This window comes from Rissa tridactyla, chromosome 2, assembly GCF_028500815.1.
Source record: "Rissa tridactyla isolate bRisTri1 chromosome 2, bRisTri1.patW.cur.20221130, whole genome shotgun sequence".
Classification (NCBI taxonomy): Eukaryota; Metazoa; Chordata; class Aves; order Charadriiformes; family Laridae; genus Rissa; species Rissa tridactyla.
In genome coordinates this window covers 76,180,547-76,206,688 of record NC_071467.1, presented here as the reverse complement: position 1 = coordinate 76,206,688, position 26,142 = coordinate 76,180,547, and positions in this window count along the sequence as shown.

The following is a 26,142-nucleotide window of genomic DNA, read 5'->3' as shown; positions in this document are numbered from 1 at the left end:
ATGCTACAAGACTTAGTAGTCCCAGAGTAATACAAAGCCAGAGGGAGAGAAAATTAAAGGCCTATGACTTTTCTCTCTTTCTGTTTGAGGATATGGTTCACCAAAACCCACATTTAAAACAAAATGGCTTTTTCATTGGTCAGCCATTTGAGGAAATAAAAGCAATTAAATGGCACATTGATTTTAAATTTCCTTCTTCCACACTTCAAGTGTATCTTCTCTGGGAACTAACAATGAAATATTGTCATTTTACATCCACTTCTAGCTATGGCGCAGTACTTCACAAACCATGCTTGTGCAGCACTTCACAAACCATGCTTGTGCAGCGTTATGCAAGGTGGAGCCCAGCAAATTGAGCTGACCTCATATTCCGCTTAAGCAAATAAAGTAGTGAGGGGTGAGATGACATTTTAGGAATAATAATGTTTGGGTTAAGCTAGGGACAGGCAATGCAGGTAGCTTAAATGTTGTGTTAAAAAATTTGTTGGAACAGATCTTCTAAATGATGCTGAGCACTAGACTTCAGCTTTTCTCTCCTGTAGCAAGGGAAGAATCTATGTGGACCCTGCCTGGATTAACCACGGGGCAAGAAGAACAGCTATATCCAGTCCAGTCAAAGATCCCTGTCGCCCAGCAGCCTGCCTCTGACTGCACCCAAGATCAGGCACTTAGGGAAGAGCATAAGATTAGGTAAACTACACGCTGATATTCTCCCAGTCTCCAATATTTTGCAGCTCATAATTGAGCCAAAGGTGATATCTTTATATTTAATAGTCCTCGGTGGATTTTTTCATTAATTTGACCATTCACTTCAAAACCATATAAATATACTTATCTATAGTATCCTGCAATTAGGTAGCTAGTTCATGCACTAAACTTTTGGGAAAAAAAGTGCTTTTAATGTGAATTTTTACTTCATGCAAATAAAATTAAGCATCTTATAAAGAAGGCTAAGATTCATTAATAGGCAGAAAAGCTACTTCAAAATACAATCCCTTTCATTATGTTTTCTCACATTGGTTTGGACCATAGGAAGAAGCTGGTAAACTGTGTACCCATCACAAAGCAGCAATGTAATATATTGTTCAGCACAAACTAACTAACAGGGTTACTTGCTTTCAGATAAGAGATCCCTTTATTGTGAATCAAAGAAATTATTATTCTTTTTTTTTTTTCTTTTATTGAGGGATTGCCTTACAGTCAAGGAATACAGTGTTAATTTTTAGATGGACAATAACTATAAAAAAGTTATCATATTCATTTTAATTAAATTGATGGCTCTAATTGTGAAACTCCTTTTCCTTTAAATTATTGTTTGGGGGGTTATTTTTTAAACAAATAGATCTAAAAACATTCTGTGTCTTTTTTTCTTTTGTGATGAACAAATTTTAACTTTCTTTAAATATAAGTGGGCTATGGTCTTCAGGTTATAAAACAACTTCCAACTCATTTGTTTCTTATGTGGATGCACCCCCGAACTCAGTTCAGTTGAAGCATTGGAGTGCACTCATAATTCACAGACTTGTGATGGAGACATGTCTCTCTGCGTTTTCAACCGCACAGGTTGCTCTGTATGATACCAGCTGCACTCTTGACAGCCTACTTTGGAGTATTCGCTTCCACTGTAGGTAGACAGCTCAGATGATTAAAGACAAGCTACTGTGTGTGAGCTATCAGTAATCTAATCCTTCATATGCCCTTAGTGAAGAAAAATAGATTTTTAAATTCAAAGTTAGATAGGAGGAAATGAAAATGGAGCAAAGAAATCCCCCATCTTCATAGTCAGAAATTCAAGTTTGGAATCATTATTTTTTGTTTCCTCTCCCATAAGAGAGAAGGGAAACATAGTTATCTTCAATAAACACAATAGTAAATCCAAGGAATTATACAGTACTCTTCATCCCAAGACCCTGAACAGTTTATAATCACTAATTAATTAAGACTTGCAGCATTTTTGGAAGGGATATGCAACTCTAATAATACATTTCTCAGGGGACACAAACTGTAGGCTTTTGTGTGACCCACAGGTTAACTGTAAAATTCTGGACCCAACGTATCTCAAGACCTAAGATGTTAATGTATTTTTAAACTCTTTCAACTCCAGTGAAATAGGCTGACAGTGATGCCTGTGATGCCCGCCAGAGGCAGAGGAAACAGAGCACAAACAGGGGTGTGCAGTTATAGCAACTGCAAAATAATAGAGAAGGAAAGTAATGGGAATTTAGAACTGATTTCACTTTACTCCACATGCTCAGAATTTCATTTAAGGTTTGGTTGTCAGTCATGTTCTTCCAGAGAATTTCTTATCATGCAAAGCCGGCCTGTAAAAAATAGTATGACGACTATACATGTCCCACCTTCATTAATGTCTTCCATAGATATAAGGAATAACACAGCTACTTTATATCTAAGGTTCACCAGTACTTTTACAGATAGCACGCTTGCGGTATCAAAACCCCAGTCTGGTGAAGAGTCTGCTGTCATTTGTACGATCAGTAATGAAGAATAACTTTTGTAAAGTCTTTAAGGGAGTTCAGATCAGCACTTACAAGGTCTAGTCCAAATGTAAACAGAGACTATGAAATTATAATTGTCTCTGAGTGAAAGAGAGGCAGAAAAAAATATGAATATTTGTGGCCTCAGTACCAATGAAGGCTTTCAGTAATTCACTGTCTGGATTTTTTCCTTTCAAATATATCCAAAGCACAAATATGCCACTAAGGTACCTGCAATCTTCTCATCAGCCTAAATTTTTATGATGATTTCTAAAATACTTTCTTATAATTTAGAGTACTTAAAGGACCATGGATCCAAAAGTGTACAGAGAGATTTTCTGAGCTGCTGTCACAGTAAAAGTAGACATTAAAATATTAATTATCTGATCTATCATCAGACTTTGAATTAGTGTTAAATGATATACTGATGATCAGTTTGTAGTATTAATTTATAGAAACTTGAACCTCCTTCTCAGAGGCTGACAGAAGGGATGATTCCTGTTAAAGTACTGCTGTTCCAGTAGAATGTGGGCTAACCAGGAAGAAGGAGACCAGTGACAAGTGGCATTCCTCAGGGGTTGATATTGGAACCGGTGCTGTTTAACATTTTTGTTGATGACATGGACAGTGGGATCGAGTGCACCCTCAGCACATTTGCTGGAGACACCAAGCTGTGTGGTCGGTGGACACATTGGAGGGAAGGGATGCCATCCAGAGGGATCTAGACAGGCTTGAGAGGTGGGACCATGCAAACCTCATGAAGTCCAACAAAGCCAAGTGCAAGGTCCTGCAACTGGGTTGTGGAAATCCCAATTACAAACTCAGGCTGGGCAGAGAATAGACTGAGAGCAGCCCTGAGGAGAAGGACTTGGGGGCGTTGGTGGATGAGAAGCTCAGGATGAGCTGGCAATGTGTACTCACAGCCCAGAAAGCCAACCGCATCCTAGGCTGCATCAAAAGAAGCATGGCCAGCAGGTCGAGGGAGGTGATTCTGCCCCTCTGCTCTGCTCTGGTGAGACCCCACCTGGAGTACTGCATCCAGCTCTGGAGCACTGCGTCCAGCTCTGGAGCCACCCTGTTTGAACAGGTTCATAGGAGGGCCACAAAGATGATCAGAGGGCTGGAGCACCTCTCCTATGTGGACAGGCTGAGAGAGTTGGGGTTGATCAGCCTGGAGGAGGCTTTGGGGAGACCTTATAGTGGCCTTCCAGTATCTGAAGAGGGTCTACAAGAAAGCTGTAGAGGGACTTTTTACAAGGGCATGTAGCGACAGGACGAGGGGTACTGGTTTTAAAGTGAAAGAGGGTAGATTTAGATCAGATATCAGGAAGAAATTCTTTACTGTCAGAGTGGTGAGGTACTGGAACATGTTGCCCAGAGAAGTTGTGGATGCCCCATCCCCAGAAGAGTGCGAGGCCAGGTTGGATGGGGCTTTGAGCAACCTGGTCTGCTGGGAGGTGTCCTTGCCCATGGCAGGGGGGCTGGAACTAGATGATCTTAAAGGTGCCTTCCAACCCAAATGATTCTATGATTCTATTATAATACAAATTTTAAACAGTGCACTGATTAATACAGTACAGATAAGAAAAGAGAAAAATAAAGCAAACTGGGAAACTAAAGATCTGGTTTCTTCTCAATTTAGAAACATGACACTTGAATGGGATTTTCTCGAAGTTAGGAGAAGGAAAGTATCCTTCTCCGTTTTAATACTTGGTCCTCACCAAAACTGATTAACCTAAGAAAAGCTCTCATATTATGAGGAAGTGGTCAAAAATTCCAAGGTAATTAAAAATGAAAATCAACCAAAAGAAAACCCCAAACAAATAAGGATGTTGGCAGTTTATTATTTTAGTATTTAACAGCCCACCAGTACACAAATAGGTGAGACAGATAATCAGTTGTGCTTGTTCTCTTCAATATATCTCCATTTTGCATGAATCCAACTGTAATTTGTAGATCTCTTGAACTCATCCTGTGATGAGCCTAGGATTTGACTTTTTTCTTTAATACATATGCTAGCTACATGCATGGCTACGTGACTACGCTTTGTAGAAACATTTACTTGAAACTGTCCTAATGCTAGCATACTTTCACGAAGTCATTGGTATAGAATTACTGCATGCAGTCTAGTCAATGTATTTGATTATCCAAACGTCATCCTAATTTCATTATTCTCAAATCTGGATACCTTCTCTGCATATCCAAAATGATACCAGCCTCCTGGCAAGTGTTCAGTATGCTCCTGTCCTCCTCCCCCAGTTTTAAACTAAAACCGGACAAAGAAAACCACTCACATATACTTTGAAAAGGTCAAGTTCTGCTCTCAGCGACAGCAGCATACCTGAATATAGATTTAGGCCCTAATGGCTGCTGCCTGTCAGATTATCTGATGAATAAAAATGGTGATAATTTCTCCCTTTCGGTAGTTACTGAGTTATAAAAAATAACATTAGAACAAGAAAAGTGCTGCTGATGAGTGAAGTTTTGATTATAAGGACATAAATATGTCTCATTGGTCTAAATACAGAAGTAATAGAAAAATAGTCACAGTGAGTATATCAACATAGATGATGACTTATATATCTTCTGCATGTATATCCTGTAGCACTTTTGCATAAATAGAAACAAACTCATGTCTTTGTAGTTCGAATTTGGTCTGAAGGAGACCACTTAAAGGCCACCGCATCATGATATGGTTGTGACTCAGTTAAATCACCTTCACCACAAACCTGTGTAGAAGACATTTAATCGCTTGCAAATCTATTAACTGACTTGGTTGCATAAATGTTTTTTTCTTGTTATAGTTGGTAGTTCGCAAATTTGAATATGATTTATTTATTTGCATCTCCTCAGCTGGTTGTCATCTTGCAATATTGAGACAGATTTAGATTTTCTTTATGTCTGTGTTCTGTGGAAGTTTTTGTTCTAAACCGGTACATTTCCATTGGCCTCAGAGCAGCACCCAGACAAGAGGCAGCCATGCCCGCTCCTCAAATGAAATCATACAATTTGTCAGTGCTTTTTCAATTAAAGTCAAAATGAGCAAAACCCAAAATTTTGTGAATCCTTTTTTATTTTCACTGGGTCTGGCATTTATGCATAGACACCTTACAAAATGTCAGTTAGGGAAAAGATGTTGTGAATACTCAAAAAAATCAATATCTATTTTCTTTTAATGTCAACTAAAATAATATGTGAAACGCATCTTCTGGAAGAGACTCACAACAGGTGAGAAAAGAACTTTAAATTCAGTGAAAGAATTACACATGTAATCTTAAACTTGGGGCTGTGAGATGAAACCAGGCGGAAAAAAGGGATGAACAGGTCTGATTCTTGATGGGGGTAAATTAACGAAGCTCCTTTGCAGTAGACCCATACCAAAGGAGAGCAATGAGGAACATAATGACGTGATGACATATGGGGTTCACTATACGAGCTCTTTCTATACAAGATTTTTCTATGGAATTTCTCCATCACTATGTATTCTTCTGTATCCTTCAAAAGAAATATTTAAAAATATGGTTATGCTACTATTTTATTATTTTTATTTATGTCATTATTTGTATTATGTACTACCAGCAAGCTCCAGCTGGGTTGAGACTTCACGTGTTTCAGGCATTTCAGGTTTCTTAAACCTGAACAGACTGTTTTCATTCAGACAAGAACTATATTGGGGTTTGGGAAAGGTATTTAAGACAAGAACAGAGTGAAAAATATGGTGTTCTGCAAGTCTAACTCAAATGTCATTAGACTTGATAGTTTTTTACTTTCAGCTGAGACGGGAGGAAAAAGAGTAAGTGGCTTCATTTGAGGACCAAGAGACCTGGAAGGACAGAATTGGAATGAGACTGTTGACAGAACAAAGCATATCCAGAGTAAAAGCTGTGTCTTGGCAATAGAAGATGGATGCTTCTCTGCTCATCCAGTCCTCGCTATTGCTACGCAGTCTCTACTCACTTCTTTCTCATATTCTGGCTGGCAGCTTCTAGACATTTTTTCTGGGCATGTGATCACACTATTTTTGAGGTAGGCTGTCTGGAACAGCAGACTGCGCAGTTTGAAAGGGGTTTCTTGGGGTTTATTTCTCATTCACAGAGAACAGTACCACTGGTAGTACTGGAGTTGTGAATATGGATTCCTGATGACTATTTGCATATGATTAATCTTTTGTATTTACCTCCCATTGGAAACCTATAAGTTTCCAAGTGCATTCCAGATAGGATGCAGGAGTAGTTCAGTCTGCAGGCAGTAGGAGCAAGCAGGCCCAGTACAGCTGCCCTGGTGCTCCCGTGCCGCTCTGCATCTACCCAGAGTGCACACACATGGGTGCCCGGTACTTACCCATGTACTGTGGCCAGACCAGTTTACTGGTCTTATCTTTTGCTGAGGCTTTGCTCAGTAATGGGGGTCATAAAATGCTTTACAAAGGCTTTTTGAGGGCCTTCAAAAAGTAAAAAAGAGAAGTCTCCCACTCATGAAATCTTTGTTTCACAGTCTCAAGGGGATGTTGACGCAGAAAGCTCAGAGGAAGAGGATGAATCCTGCTATTTGAAATTGTGCATGATTTGGGTATTACATGGTCAAGGAACAAAGGTATCTGCAACCTTTAGAGCTTGTGTGCACATCCTGGCATGATTTTAGGTATTTCCAGTAAATCCATGGTGCTGTTCATATTCTCCTGTGTATTTGCCAACAAGAATATTCTTTAGTTTCTGTTTTCATCAAACCTAGGTGAGCTTCTGTAGGCCCGTCCGCAGACCCTGACTGACCTCAGGACTTCCTGTGTTTCAGACTTTGGACTTTCTACCTGACGGCTCCGCTATATATTGGTGCTGGAAAATTAAGATTAATGTAGCCTCAATATTGAAATGGCTTGGTGTTGCGCACACACTGTCTGCAAGTCAGGGAGGAATTGAAACACACACAATATCCCAAATATTGTAAAATTGAGAATTTATTCAGAAAAAAAGACTGATATTCCTGGAATTGCCAGAACTGCATTTTCTGATCCCTAGCTCCAGGAAAAACAGAACAAGTTTTCATGAAACTTTGCTGGGTCTGAGAACAACAAATAATACCAAAATTGAAAAATTAAAATTAAGCAGATATACTGTGGTAAAGTTAGAAGCAACTGAAAGAAGGGTAATAATGGAAAGTGCTGGCCTCTTAACATATCTGTTGCTATCAGCTTCAGACATACCCTAAAAAAAACCCCAGATAAACAGATAAAGCCATTCAGACAGCTTTGGTCTCCATCTGGGTTTCCTCCAATTTCTCTGAGCTCTAATTGAGACAAAAAAAGAATTGTGTTAGTTTCCAACATGTCACTTCTCTGAAGTCACAGAAACATTCTCTTTACTCAGCAAAATGTACTTTGCCTTTGAAAATCAGTTCATTGAACCAGATGACCTGCTGCTGGCAAGATTAGATGGAAAAGGATTTGATGTGCACAGTATCTAGTTCTTCAAAAATACATATAAGCTCACTTACTTTTATTGCTTAAACAGATCCAAATATTTCCCATTCACAATAACATTTGAAATGTGGAACAGAAAACATAAAGCTTCAGCTTTTGCCGGTTTTCATAATTTGATGTAAACCCCTGTATTGCTTTCCTTACTAAAAAAAGAAAATACTGGAATTACGTGCATTACAGCATCACGGATTTGTCAACAAGCCATGAAATCTTTTATTGACTTAAACAAAGGCAGATTATTTGGTATGGGTATTCTTTAGGCACAGTACTATTTGCCTAAAATTGCATAGAGCCTGAAAAGCAATTCCATAGAAGCATAAATAATCCTAATTATGAAGCCATGCCTCAGAAGACGATTGGTCCTCAAATTTGCAGGTCGGAAAAGGCAAATATAAGAAAGGTTTCTTTTTTGATTATTTATTTATTTTAATTGTGTATTAAGTCTTAATCAAAATTGTTCCCTAAAGTGTATCTGACAGTAGGAGGTCAAAGTTTTTGTGGTTTCTTTTATAAACTATATTTGTGATAAAGGCTTGCCACAGCTGATAAGAAGGAACATTGATAGGACCTTAGTACCTAGTAATCAATCTGGCTCTGTTGTATGGAGTAGCATATTTCATGTGGGAGAAATAGTAATCTATTTTTAGTTCAGCTGTACTCCTAAGAAATGCACCTTTCCTCCCACAGTAAGAACTTATTGTACTTTCACACCTCAGTGGACTGTTAGTAAAACATTTCAAGCACAAAATCCAGTAAGATTCAGTCAAGTGTGTTACAGACTTGAAAGTCACTCACTGAAAATTGCAAATGCTCTACATGAGTGAGTTAAGTCCAATTCCTCCCTGATTAGTACAAATACTTCAGCTCTTCCTTCTCATTCTTTGGTCAAATCCCTCATATGCAGTACAAATCCCTTTTCAGTTAGTTTGTTTGGTTGGTTTTTGTCTTACGATATTAAAAAAATAATTTATTCAAATTCTGCTTATTTAGCAAGTTAAGTTTCCAACAGCAGTCTGTAGATAATATGCAGCTCACACTAAACTTGCAAAAATCTTGTTATATCTGGTGAATTTTATACAGAAGTTTTTCCACTGTTAGAAATAATATTCCATCCACAGAAAAATTAGGCAGTTAGTTTTACCATTGAAAAAAACCCAGAAACATGTCAAACACTTTTCATCATATAACTTCTATCTGAATTGCTTATAATGTGCATAGTAACCATTTGAAATGAAAACTTGACATGATTGCATCAGGTTGTTCTTTGGGTTTTGTTAACTATTTTATTGAAAGTAATTTGTCCATTGTGAAGTATAGAGCAATACAGTTCTGTCAAAATTTAAGATATCCTTAACTGTTTCTTTGAAGAAGAGAAGCAACTCCATGCTTTGGAAGATGTGCTTTTGAAGCCAGCACAAGCATAATCCTAGAGAGAGGGGTAAGATAATCAAGCAAGACTTGGTCAGGCTACGCTTCTAGGAAAAACATCCATTTGCACAAGTTTAGTACTTGGCAACATGTCACAGAATCACAGAATCTTCAGAGTTGGAAGGGACCTCTGGAGATCATCCAGTCCAACTCCCCTGCTGAGGCAGGATTGCCTAGAGCACATCACTCAGGACTGCATCCAGGCGGGTCTTGAAAATCTCCAGAGAAGGGGACTCCACAACATCCCTGGGCAACCTGCTCCAGTGATAAAATTTTCTTCAGGTTTACCCAAAGTCAGATAAACTCAATTATCCCACCTATACTAAAAATTAAAATAGTATCAGACTACATCTGAGCACCAGCATGCAATCAGATGTGTCCTCTGATAACTCACACTCTTCCTAGCAATGGATCAGAGTTTAGCACAGGTCAGGGATGAGTCACAGATGTATAGAAAAGTTGGTGCTACTCTGGCAGGTGCCCCAGACATATCTTAGCAGGCCTTGCCTGTTCACATGCACATGCAATCCCAGTTGTGGGAGCAGTGGAGATGCCCTCATTATTTTCCATGGCCAAGCAGACGGAGAGGAGGTATGATCAAAGGAGAGCCTCGCCTCATCCTGGGTGCCCTCCACTGGGCTTGCTCTGGGAAATCACTGCCTGGCATGGACTGACTGGGGAGCCCAAGCTGGATATAGTCCTCCCAGCAAGATCTCATGTGGGCCAAAGAGAGGGGAGGAAACAGCTCCCTCAAATTGCTGGCTACGCTCTAGAGTCATCCACTGTATGAGTATCCTCCATCATCATAGAGGTGCATTGTTAACCTGTGGTCAGCTGCTTCTCCACCAGGACCCGAAGGTGTTTTCCTGCAAGGCTGACCTTGACCCACTCTCTCCCCAGCCCACACTGCTCCATGGAGCTGCTCCACCTCAGGTGCAGGACTCTGCTCTTGCCTTTGTTAAATTTTATGAGGTTTCTGTTAGCCTGATTCTCCAGTTTGTGGAGATTCTGTTCATTACCATCACTTGATCGCCTATCCCAATGGCAAAAGCAAGGCCAGGGCAACGCTCTGGTGAGCGTCCGTTCACCAGAAGTGTCAGGGACGGGGCTGGCCACTGTATGACAGTGGGCAGCATATCCAGTGGGATGGGGTTTGGGAGCACAGTGAATGAAACTACCTTTATCTTATGCAACAGTATTCCATTGATCATACCTCAGATAAAACGTAGCCAAAGAGGAGTACCTCTGCATAGCAATCAATCAGCTGTGTCACATCTCAAGGTACTCATCTAAGAGTACCTCTGCCACAGTTGAGGTAAACATAGTCAGATACATAAACCTACCAAAGACGAATGATCCTTGCAGACATCTATAAATGGCTACCTGAAAATCTCCACTGACCTGTCCATCCCCAGTAAAAGGGCATGCTGCTGCTTTCAGCATGGTCCCAAAGACCCTCAAAAAAAGCCCTGATCTTTCCACATAACCCCAGAAACAAGAAGCACAAATTGCAGATCCAGATTTTTCCTGATTTGCAGGACACAATTTCTACAAAGAAATTGCTATAGCAACCTACCCACTTCTTTCATTCATGTGTTTTCAATAGTCTCCAGGCCAAACTTTTTGCAGCGTCTACCCCAAAAAAGCAATTTTTGCTGCCTGCTCCCTTACCTGATGCAAGCCTTCCCCTACCCCAGTTTCTTTGCTTTCTGGCACCTGCCCCAGTTCCCCACTCTCTACCAGGGTTCTGTGGAGTCCCTATCTGTGCGTTAAGCAGCAGGCCTGTGCCTGGCATTTAAGGGCCAAGTCCTCAGACCCTCAGGCAGAGAAGGTTCGAGGTCCAGAAATGAAGAGCAGGAGAGGCGAATCTGGGTGTGGCCTCTTCCATTAACCACCACCTGGACTCCCTTGCTTTCTAGTGAATCATGGTGTTCATGGTTATCTATAGAACAACGGCCCTATCAACGGCCACAGTGTAAGTGTGAATAGCAGGAATTCAGAGATACCCTTAGGTGTTGTTGGCAGTGACAGTGAGCAGGGTGCTCAAAGGGCAGCCTCCTAAACCTTACAGGCAGGTTGATGTGTCATGAATGGGACAAACAAGAAAGGAATATATACCCTTCAGATGTATAGAAAGTGGGAGCCAAGGCTCTAACAGTCACTCCAGGATGTAATGAGTTTAACAGCCTAGGTGTGAGTTATCAGTTGTGCCATGCCAATTAACCTCAAGAGCCAAAAATGTTTCTGGACATGGTTTACTTACTAGTGTAAACATAGTGGGGGAGTTCCCCTCCTCAGTAATTTTCTTTATGAAAACAGTACTTCAGGGCATATAACAGCAAAACCCACTTGGTTTTGCAGTTGTACTTGGTTGGAAGCCTTGAGGAGACCTGTTAGTCTCAGCTTGTACACTAACTAATCTTTACTTTGTGCATTTAGTTGTTCTCTTTCTAGAGAGCAAGATTTCACATCGCTACCTTATAAAACAAAGAAGAATGTAATGTATATGTTAGAAAGAAGGTTGAAAATTAATAGGAAAGTAAGACAATGAGTAGGTTGTGCAAAATTATACTTTCTAGTGTAGAAAATCTAGGTCTTACACAGCCTCAGTGCCTTTTGGGATGACTGGGGCATGGTCTGGAATTTGATTCTGTTCTCTGGAGTAACCTAGTTCATTCCTTCCACAAAGGAAATATACGCACTTTCTAGTGTTTCTCTGCTCTTTAGCCAGTAGTTTGTACATGATTAGGAAAGTGGGGCATATCGCCCTCAACTGGTTAGTACTGGTAAAATGTAGTACTGCACCTACTATGTATTTGAAGATGACCTGTGCTGTAAGTATTAGGGGCTTGTACTCCAGCCCGTTAATGAGTTAGGAAATGAAGGCAAAAGAGAGCCAAGTTCAATGAATCCAGCATCCTGCTATTTCTGGGAACCGTGGTGATAATTTGCGTAACCTGTTGTTGACAGCAATTAAATGAATTGATCTTTTTTTTACATTCTTTTTATACTTTTGGTTTTGGTAATTTTCTGTGGCAATAAGTTCCACAGTTTACAATTAAGGAACAGAAATCTCCTTAAATCAGTTTTTAATTGACAGCTTTTTAATGTCATCGTGTTTCTTTGCATTTGTATTATGAGACAAAGGAAGAGAATTTTCTAATTTCTTATGCTTTTCTTCTGTAATGTACTTTCATCATGCCTCTTTCTTCTGTTTCTTCAGTGATCAGTCCTAATTGCTCAGTTTCTTTTCATATGCAAGTACTTGCAGTCTTCAATATCCCAAGAAGTAACCTAAGTTCTGCAATGTCCCTTTTGGGATAGGTGAGCAGTACTGCACACTCCAAATGAGGTCATATCATTAATTATAAAAAAATTACATAATTATATAAAAATTCCATATGCCAATGTGAATTACCCTATTAGTCTTCATGTAACCTAACTTCTTGTTGGATCCCCAGCTACAGCTGCATATCAAGAAACCTAGAGTCATTTCCAGGTCTGCTGTAGGAGTTCCTTCCACAAATTTAGACCCCTCTGAGATGTCAGAGAATTGTGAACTTTCCTTTTCAATGTGAAATGAAACATTTAGTATGGTAATGAGTAAACTACTTGAATTTGGCTTCTTCAAAGTTTCCTCCAACCTCTGTGACCTTTCCTGATTTAAATGACTTGGTGATATCTGCAAACTTTAATAAGTAGAATCACTACTGTCCTACAGTTTTTTTGAAACTATTGATAGACATTGAACAATAGAAGTTTGAATGTGGTAAAGTGCTTGCTGTGTTCGATTGGTTAGTTTGCTTTGATTTGGCTTTTAACTAGTCATTTAATTGTGCTCTTTGGTCTTTTCTTCATGACAATGTTGCCACTCCTCTTAAGATTATTTTGTTTCATAGAATCATGGAATATCTCAAGTTGGAGAGGACCCATAAGGATCATTAAGTCCAACTCCCTGATCCTCACAGGACTAACCAAAACTAAACCATACGACTAAGAGCTAAGACTAAGAGCCATCATCCAGACATTCCCTGAACTCTGACAGGCTTGATGACCACTTTCCTGGGGACCCTGTTCCAGTGAGTGACAACTCTCCCAGTGAAAAACCAATCTGAACTTCCCTGGTGCAGCTTCATTCCATTTCCTCATGTCTTGTCGCTGGTCACCAGAGAGAAGAGATCAGCACCTCCTTCTCTACTGCGCTGTTTAAGGAAGCTTTAGACCGCGATGAAGTAACCCTCAGCCTTCTCTTCTCCAAACCAAACAAGCCAAGTGACCTCGGCTGCTCCTCCTATGTCTTGCCCTCGAGGCCTTTCACCATCTTGGTTGCCCTCCTCTGCACACACGTTAACAGTTTGATGTCCTTCTTATATTGAGATGCTCAAAACTCCACGCAGTACCCAAGGTGAGACCACACCAGTGCAGTGTAGACTGGGACAATCATCTCCCTCAACCAGTTAGCTATGCATCCCAGGACACGGTTGGCTCTTTTGGCTTTTTTTTTCTATAGAATCTTGTTCAGGACCATTTCAAAGGCTCTTTGGTAGTTTTATTAAGTTATGTGAACCAGTTTTGCTTCATCTATCCCTTTACAGGTATGTTCAAAGAACTAAAAAAATATGAATTATTAAACAAGGTTTTCCTTTGCAGAAACCTTGCTGGTTTTATTCTACTTCATGATATCCCAGACACTTTATTTTTCTCCCTTAGTAAGCATCATTTCAACTAATCTGCTAGGTACAGACTTAGGCCTTAATTCTCTAAATATTTTGAAGAGCTTTTTAATGAGTAAAATTCTTACTGTGAACTGGATCAGGTGGCTAATCTAAGAATTCTACTGAAAATAGTTCTACCGATATAAAAAAAAATCAGGTATTCCTGAAGAGTAGTATTGATGTTATGGCTTTAATTCACAATAGAAGAAGCCTAATTAGCTTAGAGAGGGCACTGTGCTAGTAAGTTCATTAACTGGGGTCTTATCCTCTCTGGCATTGCTTGGAGTAGTTGTAGCCTGAGATTTCCACTACTTAAATTGCTCTTATCTTTTTGTTTGAAGAAGAAAACAAGGACAAGGAAATAATTTTCTTGAAAACTGACAATACCTTTTTCCTAATATAAGAATTGATCACACCAAAGGTCTATTGAGCTGAACCGCTACGACCATGGTCAATAGAAGATATCTAAGATAAAGCATAAGAACAGGACAAGTAAGCAGTGATATTTCTTGAAAATACTCTGCAGCCTTCAGAAATTTGTGCTTAGGAATTTCTTCAGCTAGATACCGTAACTGTCTGTTTAATAACCCTCAGTGGAATTTTCTATGATATTGTTCAATCACTCTAAACTTCTATGAACTTTTAGCATCGACATCATCCTTACTAGCTGGAGATTAGGTGCTGAATAAAATGGTCAACTCTATACTTTTTAGTTCAACCCGTCAGTGAATCTCAACAAAAGTGAATTAAGTTTTATTGTTTTGTGGAAGGTGTTCACACCACTTTATTGATGTTAGAAATGGTTTAGTAAAAGAAGCATAGCTTTTCTCCAGCACAGAAAAGACCTTAGGATTTACAGTGGAATTCTGTCTTGTAGGAGGAGTTGTTTCTGTTGCTGTTAATGACTATTTTGCATTTGGCATTGGAGCAGAATCAGTCCATTAGGCAACAAGGCTTCTGCAAAATAAATGATATTTTAAGATTCCATGATTTTACAATTAGAGCCAACGTATACACAGAGGTGCTTATACTCTTTTTAACATCAACTTTCATATATTCCTCCTGTCTGGTACAGTTCCAGAGGTGATTAGTCTTCAATACAGGCTCTGAGTAGCAATTTTAGCAAAGAAGGCAGAGGCCTCTTTCACTTTTGCAAAGCAGCCCTTGTACAAATGGAGAAAGAGTGGAAGAGCTCAAAGCTGAAGATGTTATACTGTAATAACCTCCTGTATAATTTCACTGCAAAGAAATTTTTCCAGTTGTAGTTCATGTTGCCCTCAATTAGTATGTGAAACTTTTGTTAACACTTTCAGTGGTGTCAAGAATGTTACCTTTCAGGTAACAAGAAGCATTTTTCAGTCATTTTTTCAGTCATTTTTTCAGTAAAACGACAGTTTTACTTGGCATCAAAGTTTTGTTAACCAGAATCTCTCTTGTCCTTGCCTCATAAGTAGACAATCAAATCAGACAGTTCTTGGCTTTCTGAAACTAACTGAGATCCATTGATTTCTGCCTGTTTGAACACGAGAACATCAGGATAAAGTATGACATAAAAGAAGTCATACTTTAACAAAATGTTAGATTTGTCCTGATTTTTGATGTAGGTGGTAACAAACAGAAGCAAACATTTAGTTTAAAAGATCCTGACATGCTTTAGAGATGTGTTACCAACATGATGGTAAATCACTTCATTTATTTGTCCTTCAGTTTGAAACCTACAAATTAGCAAAGCCGCTGCTTAAGACACCTTTCCACGTAAATTGCTTTAAGGTAGCTACATGGAAGGATTCACAGAAAGAATAAATAGTAATTATCATTGCAGGCAGCTCAGGCTGAAGAGAACTCTCCACTTCACAGCAGCAATTAAAGAAAGCAAACTTGGTAGGATGGATAATGAACGGGATATAAAGCACACAAGAATCACATTGGAAATCAATGGAACACTCTCTTCAGATTTGATTCTGAAAAGTATGAAGAAATAGAGAGTGTTCAGAAACAAACAATCAGAATTATGAGGTGTATGGCATATAGAAAACTGTTTTATGAGGCGACATTATGAGATCAAGATTGAGTAATTTGGGAAGTTGGTTCATACAAGCTACCCATTTAAACCCATATAACAGAGAAACACAGAATAGTTTAGGTTGAAGGGACCTTTGGAAATCATCAGTCAAGTCCCCTACTGAAGCAGGGTCAACTAGATCAGGTTTCCCAGGACAGTGTCCCGTTAGGTTTTAAATATCTCCACAGATGGAGGCTCCACAACCTCTCCAGGTAACCCGTTCCAGTGTCTGACAACCATCATTGTAAAAAAGAGGATGGGAGTGAAGGTGTGTATATATATACAGAGAGAGATACATAGGTAGTTAGATATGGATATAGGTGATATAGATATAGCTATATGGATACATACGCACGTATTTACCTTCATCCTACAATCCCATGTGAGTAGGAATGGTATGTGTGTGCGGGTAAGATGAAAAGAAATTTGTGTAAGAATTCCTACTTACTGAATCTTTGTTTCTTCCTGCCGTTTTATATATGACATCAGGCAAAGAGGTTATCAGAGGCTGTGGGTTTGCTAAGAATTTATTTTCAAGTTCCAGTACCTACAGAGACATATGAATTGTCTGAGGTGTATTAACTATATGAAAATATGATTACTTGTGTAACTCGTTCTCAAAAGATAACCAAGGTCAGAAACTTAGTAGGATACTAAGCAAAATCATTGACATGTTATTCTCATTTTAAATGGACATTTAAATCGATAAAAGAATATATCTTTCAGAATCAGATTTAGAATGTTTTTCTTTTTAGATTTAGATTTAGAATCTTTTAAATTTGAAGATATTTTGGAGAAATACTTCCAAAGATAGAAATATTTTAACCTTACAAATTTTACAAATCCTTTTCCCTTTTTTGTTTAGGTTTCTTATTCTAAATTTATCTGGCCCAAATTAATCTCTGCAGTCTATTCTGATCCCAGATACACAAACATTTCCCAAAAAACAAATGCCTTGTTTGCAGTGCAGAAACATAAGAAAGTATCCTGGGGCATTTCTTCTATATTAATTATAGGTCTGGTTGATTTCCAGGAACAACTGTTTTAGGAAACTGCCCATGGAAAGTGACACTGATGAAAGAATTTGTATTGAAAATACTGCTTATTAAAAAAAAAAAATCAGACCAATTACTTTCAGACAGAAAATAGAATAGTGGATGCAGGGATTTAGACATAATAGTCACAAAGTAAAAAGAAGGAAACAAGCAAGCCAAAGACTTCAGACATCTTTAGTGACACAGCAGGAGATAGATAGGTATAAAACATGTATACATAGACACACACAAACACACACACATACACACATACCCTTCCACTTGTTTTATCCTCTGGGTATTGCTTATTATCTTGTCAAACATCATCTGCAAAGATAATACAACATATTGTGTACTAACCCATCCTCTGGTCCAGAACTGTGCCACGTGGCTTCGTTACATATTAAAATTTTTCCAGAGCAGCCTCCAATTTTTCATCTGTCTCAGACTTTCAGTGTGCTGTTTGAGCCTGATCTCAAAAAACCCAAAAGTTCGCTTGCTTTTTGTCTAAATTGTTAAGGATGGCATACTTTTGATCACCTTATATAAGTAAAAAGTTATGTCCCTCTTTTGCTCTGTTTCTACTTCCATCTTATGAAACCAAGAGTTCTCGTCTGCTTCTTTGAGGGAGGATGAAAAGGCGTTTTAGTAATTAGTGTTTGCAAAGTTCTAAGTACAAGTCCTAAATTTCAGTCACTGGCATCAAAATAATATGAAAAATTCTCTGTTCCAGAAGTTCTGTAAATGTCCCCAAGTATACACAGCCTTTGAACAAATGATCAAGATGGTTCTGACATCTTTTCTCATGTGGAGTAGATAATTGCACAACATAAATAGTCCTATAAAGATCCCACTGAAAGTACTTGTAGTTTGCAGTAGTATTAGGTGCAAACAAAAGTGTCTTCTACCAATTGATAATGAGTAAAGAGGGTCCACTTCAATTTTAATTAAATCAAGAGGAGTGTTTTCATTTGCTTCACTGGATAGGTGCTTTTCCTTTTTTACCAGCTTTCTAATAGTCCATTTTAAAATATGTTTCTTTCTAGTGAGATCAAAATGCAGCCTGTACTGTCGTAACAGAGCACATTCTCATTGCCATTCTTTGGATCAAAAAGGATTTTAAATGCGGTTGCAGCCATTGTGCTATTTTACAGAGTGCAGCATTTACGATATTTGGTGCTTCTTTGGCCATTTGTGTGCCACTGAAATAATGAGACAGACACACAGTGTGACATGCAAATAGTAAAGAATGTTTTCCAAAGGTATGGAACAGATATAATATGCTCAGCCACTCTAAATAAAAAGCATCACTGTTTTTAACCATGAAAGAATAGGAAGAAAAAAAATTAAATTTGTTACTTTGACTAAGTAACATAAAGGATGCAGCACCTCCACCCCCCAGAGAGCTGTTAAAAACAGATAGGCCTTGTAGGTTGCCAAAGCTTCAAACTATTTCAGTACATGGTTGCTTTTCGAACAGCTGAAAAAACCCTTAGAAGAGACTCATTAAAGTGCAGGCAAATATTCAAACAGAACCTTCACCTAGTAGATCTTTCCCTTTAAAATGTAAATGGTTTGCCGCTTATGAGGTTAGCAGTTTAGAAAAACAAAACAAAATCCTTGAACATTTTTAATAAAGTCCTACATTATCTGAAAGGGATTGGAATGGATAGTGCTCAAACGGAAAGGAATGGATGGCTTGTGTATACGCTAATACTCGTGCTATTGTAGCTCTTATACATTCCTGCCAGCAGCTGTTTACGTTGTCTTTTCATACAATCACAGAGCAGCTCAAATGAGTTGAGATATATACAAATACTGAGAATCAGACTTGAAGAGGAACCCTTTTATTGGCTTTTAGGGCTACGTTGTGAAATAATGCCTTAAATTCTATTAGGCCACCCATGCAACTTCTCACTACTAGACAACCACATGCCTAACATTTTTAAAAATAGCTGTATTTTGCATAGCCAACAGTTTCTCCATTTAAGGTTAATTATTATGACCCAGAATTTTAGCTTGCAATATATGAAATACAAGGCTACTAGCAACCTACTGGGGTTTGCTCATTTCTAATTTAAATAATGGACAGATTTACTCTTCCACAATTGCTGGAGTGAGTCGCTCGGTGGCCCAGTGTCACGGAGGCTGTACGCATGTAAGTGAGAAGAAAATTTGGCCTGCCATCTGGGCGTTGCACTCTAGATCTACGTATGTTCCATGAATACAAACCAGTACTGCTTTCCTTTTGTTTAGCAGGCAACATACTATCGCAGTTTTTCATTTAACAGCCTCACACTGTTGTCTGTAGCAAGCAAGTAGTTTCCAGTGTCTTCAGAATAGGCTCCCACAGCAGCCAGGCTGCAGTTCTTGAGCATAAAACTTGAGGAAAAAACATGCACACGGTGAGTACGTTTTGGGTATGATCTCTATGTGCAAGCAAAAATGTTGCAGGAGAGAAGGCTATAGTTCCTTGAAAGTTTCAGGAATTTTTTTTAGTATACTCCATGAATACCAATTCCAAGTTCTAAACCTGTCTGCCTACATTATTTTGGTAATCTAATATAAGGGGGTTTATATCATATGACTGGATTCTACAAAGAGACAGTCTTTAAAAATGCTAATGCACTGATTGAGCTCAATTCAATTAGGTTACTGAGAATAGTAACTATAAATGCCTGCAGGAAAAGAAAAAAATAAAATCCTTGATTTACTTTATTACAAATATGCTTTTTCATAACTGCAACTGAAAGCAAAGTCCTGGTCGCATGCTTCCCTTGAGCACCCTAGCAAGGAAGGCCAGTATAGGTAATCCTTTAAAGTGGACAGTGTTAGATCCCTTGTCCTCAGGATATCACAGGTGATGTCAGCAGTTCAGTGGTGGCATTTATAGGACTTCAGACCATTTATGAAATCCATTTGACAAACCTGAGTAGACTCTCAGGTGAGCAATCCACGCTCATCTCTGCTTTCTGCACAAACACAGCTAACCGAATTTATATTGTAAATATATATTGTATATATATCGTAAATATAAATATACTTACATGAGCTGCAGGTGTGTGGTATAGAAATCCGGATGCAAAATATGTAAGCATGTGTGCAATATTATTTGAAATTGCATGAAGAGACCTGAAATAGATTTTTGAAGCTGCTCTGATTAATTTGATGCAACTTGAACTGTCTCCTATGAGAAGACAGCAGATAAGCACAACCCAAACAGGTTTGATAGTTTTCCACAGTTATAGTATACCAAACTCTCTCCACAACCAGGTATTATGGGGCTTGTAACAAAGGACTCTCTCTCCTTTGACAGATCACCACTGACTCTTTCTTTTCCACCTCTCTTTTTAGTTACATTTGCTAGGTCTGTGAACCTGGAAGAGCCTGCTAACTGCAGACCCTAGGGAGCCCTTGCGTATTCTTGCAATTTAGTGGTGGAGCCTGTGATTCCTTTTCTCTCTGTCTACTAAATGTTTGGACTTTTGTTGTTGGTCATGTTTTTTTTCTTGGTTCCTGTCTCCAGCTGCTGGTAACTATTTGTGTCTTAATGCAGCTGCTTGGATGTTTTGGAAAAGGATGAATTTTTCGCTGGGGTGGTTTGAGAGCTTTGATACTCTGATGTGTTTTGGGGTGAGTTTGATGAGGAGCTTTTTCCTGAGTGCTCACTTTGTCTCTGCTACCCTGAAGCCGGTACTGGAGGTAGCAGGGAATGTCCTCCTGACCTGTATGTGTATGGCTGTTCCTCTCAGAGGGGTTGGATATTTGTTCTTTATTTTATTACGTGTATAATTTACCTTGGGTTAAAGCAAACTCCAATTTATCTTATGATCCTGCCTGTGGAGGTGGAAGTATTTCACCTCCCACAAGTCGGTGCAAGACTGTCTACAAATTCAAAATAAAGATATAAACTGCATCTGGTCTAAAGAAGTTACTACTTAGCAAACTCTGTAGAAGTGTTTATAGTCTTATGGCTGAATATTTACGGTTGAACTCTGTTGGTGCTGTACAAAAGTAAGAGTAGGATTAAATGAGATGTGTTTAGTATCATTCTTTCCTTCTATTGACTGCATCTTCTTTGTACTTTCAGTTTAGTATGTTTTACCAGGTCGGCTTGGATCTAACTAACTGCTGAGTTTTTTCTTGATTTGGCAGATTCTCATTTATCATCCTAATATAATACTGGTATTGCTTGGTTTTGTTACTTTACGAATACTCTGTAAAATATACAACACAAGCAGTCAGAAAAAAGTAGAAAAAGAAAGCCAGCAACATGGGCAGTAACAGAATATGCATATGCCCTGTATTTTTCCACTGGTAAATGCACAGAAAAAGGCTGCTTTGTAAATCCTCTGGTAGCAGGCTCTATAACCAGGGTTTTTTCTCCTGAAATTCAATGTATTTTTCTTTCTGAAATTAATAGCAATCTTGATTTTCAAAACACATATAAATAGGAATTTTAGTTGGCAGAGTTCTACTTACCACCCTATGACAGGCCCAGCTATGGTCTTTTTTTCGCTGAGGATTACATATTTATTAGGCCATTACAAATGATTGGAAAGTGTCTGACAAATTGACTTAAATTCCACAGTCAGTTTAATCCGGCGTATGTTTGTGCTGCTGCTGAAAAGGTCATTTCTACTCTTGTCTTTATGCTGGAGCTAATGTTCTCATGGCCTCAGCATGAACCGATTAAAATGGTGTAAAGTGAAAACTAAGGTGTTGGGGGGCGGAGGTGGAGGTGGGGGGAAGCTTGTTCAGGATAACCAGCAGTTTTCCGAAGAAGTTTGCCGTGTGGCTGCATGAATGCCAGCCCTGGCACATGGGAACACGGAGAAGGAGCTGCCGGACACGATGGCTGTGACTGCTTCTTTGGGCACCAGCCTGTGCCAGATTTAAACCTGAACCACTGAAAGGCGGCATTTAACCCTCCGTTTCCGTAGCCTGCGCTGTGTTATGCACCTATTCCTTTGCCTCAGAGACATGACTAAGCTTCTTTGTACTGACCCACTTAAACATGAAAACAAACAGCACCCAGCCGAGAAGCAATTTCTCTAGCGGAAAAATAAAATGGAACTCTTGATGTAGCGCACTGTATCCCCCAAGCCCGTCGTCTGGTTTGGCTTGTAACCCGGCAGACAGCGGTCTGTGTAATTTTCATTCGTTTAAGTGATTTCTGACCATGTCAGTTTTGTTTCATGGTAAACTAAACATAAATTTAACAGTCCCGATAAAGGGAGGGTGTGCAGAAGCACAGCTGACATTACTGTGAATCCTCATGAAACAGTGAAGGTTGTGTGTCCTAATGTGTTTGGGACTCTAGTTTGAGATAACACTGTCTCTGCCGACTATGCTTATTCTTCTCAAAATGAGCATAACTGATTTTTAGCTCTAAAGCCTCTACAAACTGCAGGCATCTTTCTTTGACGGATATTTTGAGATTTTGCTTGGTTGGTTTTTTTTTACATTTAGACTGAATGAATGTGTGTTCATTTTCTAAATCATAATCCCATTCCTCTCTCCAATTTTGGGGTTCTTTTGGTGCCCTGACTTTAGAAAAACATAATTTCAAAGACCCTGCAGAAGCAATACAAAAAAGTACTGTTCCACACGTTAAAAAGTATTCCCTTTATCTTCTACCTTGGTGATTTATAAGAACAAAGAAAAACGTCTGTTCACTACACATGAAAATCCTCAGTGAGTTAATTTTTTTCCAGTTATAGTGCTGTTTTTGAGTGATTTATGGTCTATGAGGCATGGGAGCCTATGATTGTGGAAATACACAAACAACATTTAATAGGCCTTTTCCAAAACTCAAGCAACATAAGATAGACTTAACATGGATTTCACGTGCAACGTGTTGTGGTCAGTATTTAATCTATGTGTAACAAGAGCCATTACCTTATGACAGTAGCTGATGTCAACACAATATATTCTCACTCACGGAAGTCAATTTGTGGGTTTCTGTGCCCAGTACTCCAATCAGAGGTTTCTTTTATGTCTTGCAGAAAGAACATACTTCTGGCTGTGCTCAGACCGAAGCTGTTGTCCGTATGAACTTGTTTAAGCTAAATTTTGTGTATGGTGAGGAAAGGTGAAATGCACACAGTTTTCATCTCTGCCAGTACCTCCCAGCTCACTCTCACTGGCATTCCAGTGCCCAGCAATGGCTCTAACGTAAAAATGGAGTTCTGTTCCAGCATGCTGTGTGTTGCTCTTGTTAGACATGGGACAGCCTTTCATTATTGTTTCTGTGCAAACCAGTAACACCTTAAGTGTATTTTCATAATTTTCCTTCTTTATTTACATCACTATGGATGGTTAAATGTTCCTGATTGCCTCTACGTACATATGTACTTATGTACTTCCCTCTCTCACAGTTACTTGCGACATACTCAATAAAATTATAGCATGAAACCAACAGAAGTAAATGCTTTTTCCACTTATCTTGTAGAACTGATGGTTAAGGCTATATCTGTGCTTTTACTGTCAAAAGATAATATGCCATATTGTCTCTATTGCATGGCACATTCTTCTTTTTAACACAGCCGCGCTGAAGAGAAGGGCAGGTAGCACAGTGAATGCACACAGAATTGTTGGTACTTGAAAGGTGTGAGGGTGGGTCAAAACAAACAAGCAAATCTTAATTTATCAATCAGCTTTAATCAATATTTCTTCACACAAAAGCTAATATAGTAGCTTAAAAAATAACAAATTACTCATGGCTACTGGATATTAGCCTGTTTTCTTAGACTACAGCAAAGTAAGATATTCTTTGGTGCTGCAGGCTAGAATCTCTGACCAATTTTCTGTCCTCAAATAGGAGGTGCCATGCAAAAGCAGTGTATGATCTTAGATGTTATACCTTTGAGGTACCTTTTGGTGTTGATAATTTCGTGATCTTATCACTGGTGTAAGCAATCCGTGCTTACAGTTTGTTTCTATGTCTGCACATGGACACCTTGGGTCCAGTAGAAGTGACCTGCTGAAATGTACTCCTACGAAATGCCTTAGAGCATGAATGAAGCTGGAGAGACGGAGTTCTTGTATCGACCGTATGAACTGAACCTTTAGAACTATAGCAATTACAAAACGGTAATTGGTATTTCATTGATGATGCTATTGAGATGAGAGCTCAGAGCAAAATGTACTTCCACGCACACCCTTCATTTAAGATGCTACTGATCGGGAAATAGATTGAAGTGCCCATAGCTGAACTGTGATTTGGGCCCATACTGATTACATGTATCATTTGCTTTCGCTTTTTGAATACAGTTATCAAATTGCTCTGAAAAATGGAGTGGTGCAAGCATGGGGAAGAATTATCCACTTAATTCCAGCCTGTGAACACGATCCATATTAATTTAATGGAAAGTCAAGCTTCTATGTACATGTTCTCGGGGCTAAGGAATTTAATAGAGCCTCTGTGCGAACATCCAAGATTCTGAATTAGGTCCCTTGCTTCAGGATTATAGCCAGAATATATGATTATAATTGACATTTTCTTATTTCAACAATAAAAAAATCCAATCCCCCTCAACATATTTGCGGTAGAGATTTCAAGATTTCATTTTCAGAAAAACAAGGCTTTTTAAATGCCTCGATAGCAGATGTTGCTGTTAACGAAATATCCCAAGGATACATGCATTATGAAACAATCACCTGAAAAGGATGTAAACTAAGCAAGGGAATTTCACTGCAGAGTTGTAAGTATCACATTCTGCACAGAATAACTGCTTGTTACTGCTCTCTATATAAAACTATGGCTGTAACACAGAAAGAAAAACAAAAGTAAAACAAATTAGCCATAGACACCTGGTCAATGAGGAGAATTGTTGTCAGGGCTAAAGCAGGTAAAACAAAGCTGCAGGCAGGTCAAGAAAGCTTCCGACAAGGCAGACCTGACAAGCCCAGTCACGAGGCCTCGCAAATGCAGTACAAAGTACTGGCAATGCTGTGTCACAGGGCTACCCAGTTACATATGTAAAGTAATTACGTTAATGGGTGAAATTTAACAGTGAGTCAGAACATGTCAGGACCACTGACTCCTTAATAAATGAAATGAACAGATTAATGTTTTGATATGTAATTTGACTTCTCATTAGTGGTAAATGTGAAGTCTTAAACCTATGCATGTAATTCTGACCCTATAGTTACTACTACAGTTGATTAAGTCCTTACTGCAAGTCGTGATCTTTCTCAAGTCTCTCTGGATATGATCGAATGATTATGTGTTTTACAGGAGCACTGCTAAAATGTTTGAGGTGAAATAGAACTCAACCCCATCTGTATTGCAGGGAATAATGAAATAAATATATTGCACTTCTCCGCACTTCACCTTGTTAATATGTTTATATCCTGCAAAGACAGACTGGTCTTCCATGGCCTTTACAGAACCACAGAGCACTGGGAAAGCAATAAAGAGGCCAGTCCTGGTCAGACAAAAGGAAATCAAAAGAGCAACTGAATGGGAACATTGATTTAATCCCATTAGCCTCTGTAAGCTCACGGGTCCTTCATGAGCTCGTGAGACTTTCTCTTATTCTGTAAAAACAAGTGACATTTCTGTAACGCTACCTCCGTACACTGCTTGGCATTCTTGTGACTCACCTTGACACGCAGTTCATGCCCTTCATGGCTGTCAACAAGGAACAAAACTACATAAAATCTCTATGATGTGAGTTGTTCTTTTCCACCTTTCATTTTGCCTTTCTTTCCTGTGCATGCTTCACGGTCCAAGTTCATTAGCTTCTAATAGAAAACGCTCTTATTATAAATTATTTCAAAACTGCAATGCAGTCACATAGATGCCAGATCTCCTCCTACATTTTGGGCACATCTTACACTGCCAACAAAGTTCTCTTGTTTTGGTGTTCTGTGGTCTGCTCAGCTCTCCCACATAAATAATACCAGAGCTGAATTTTCTTAATAA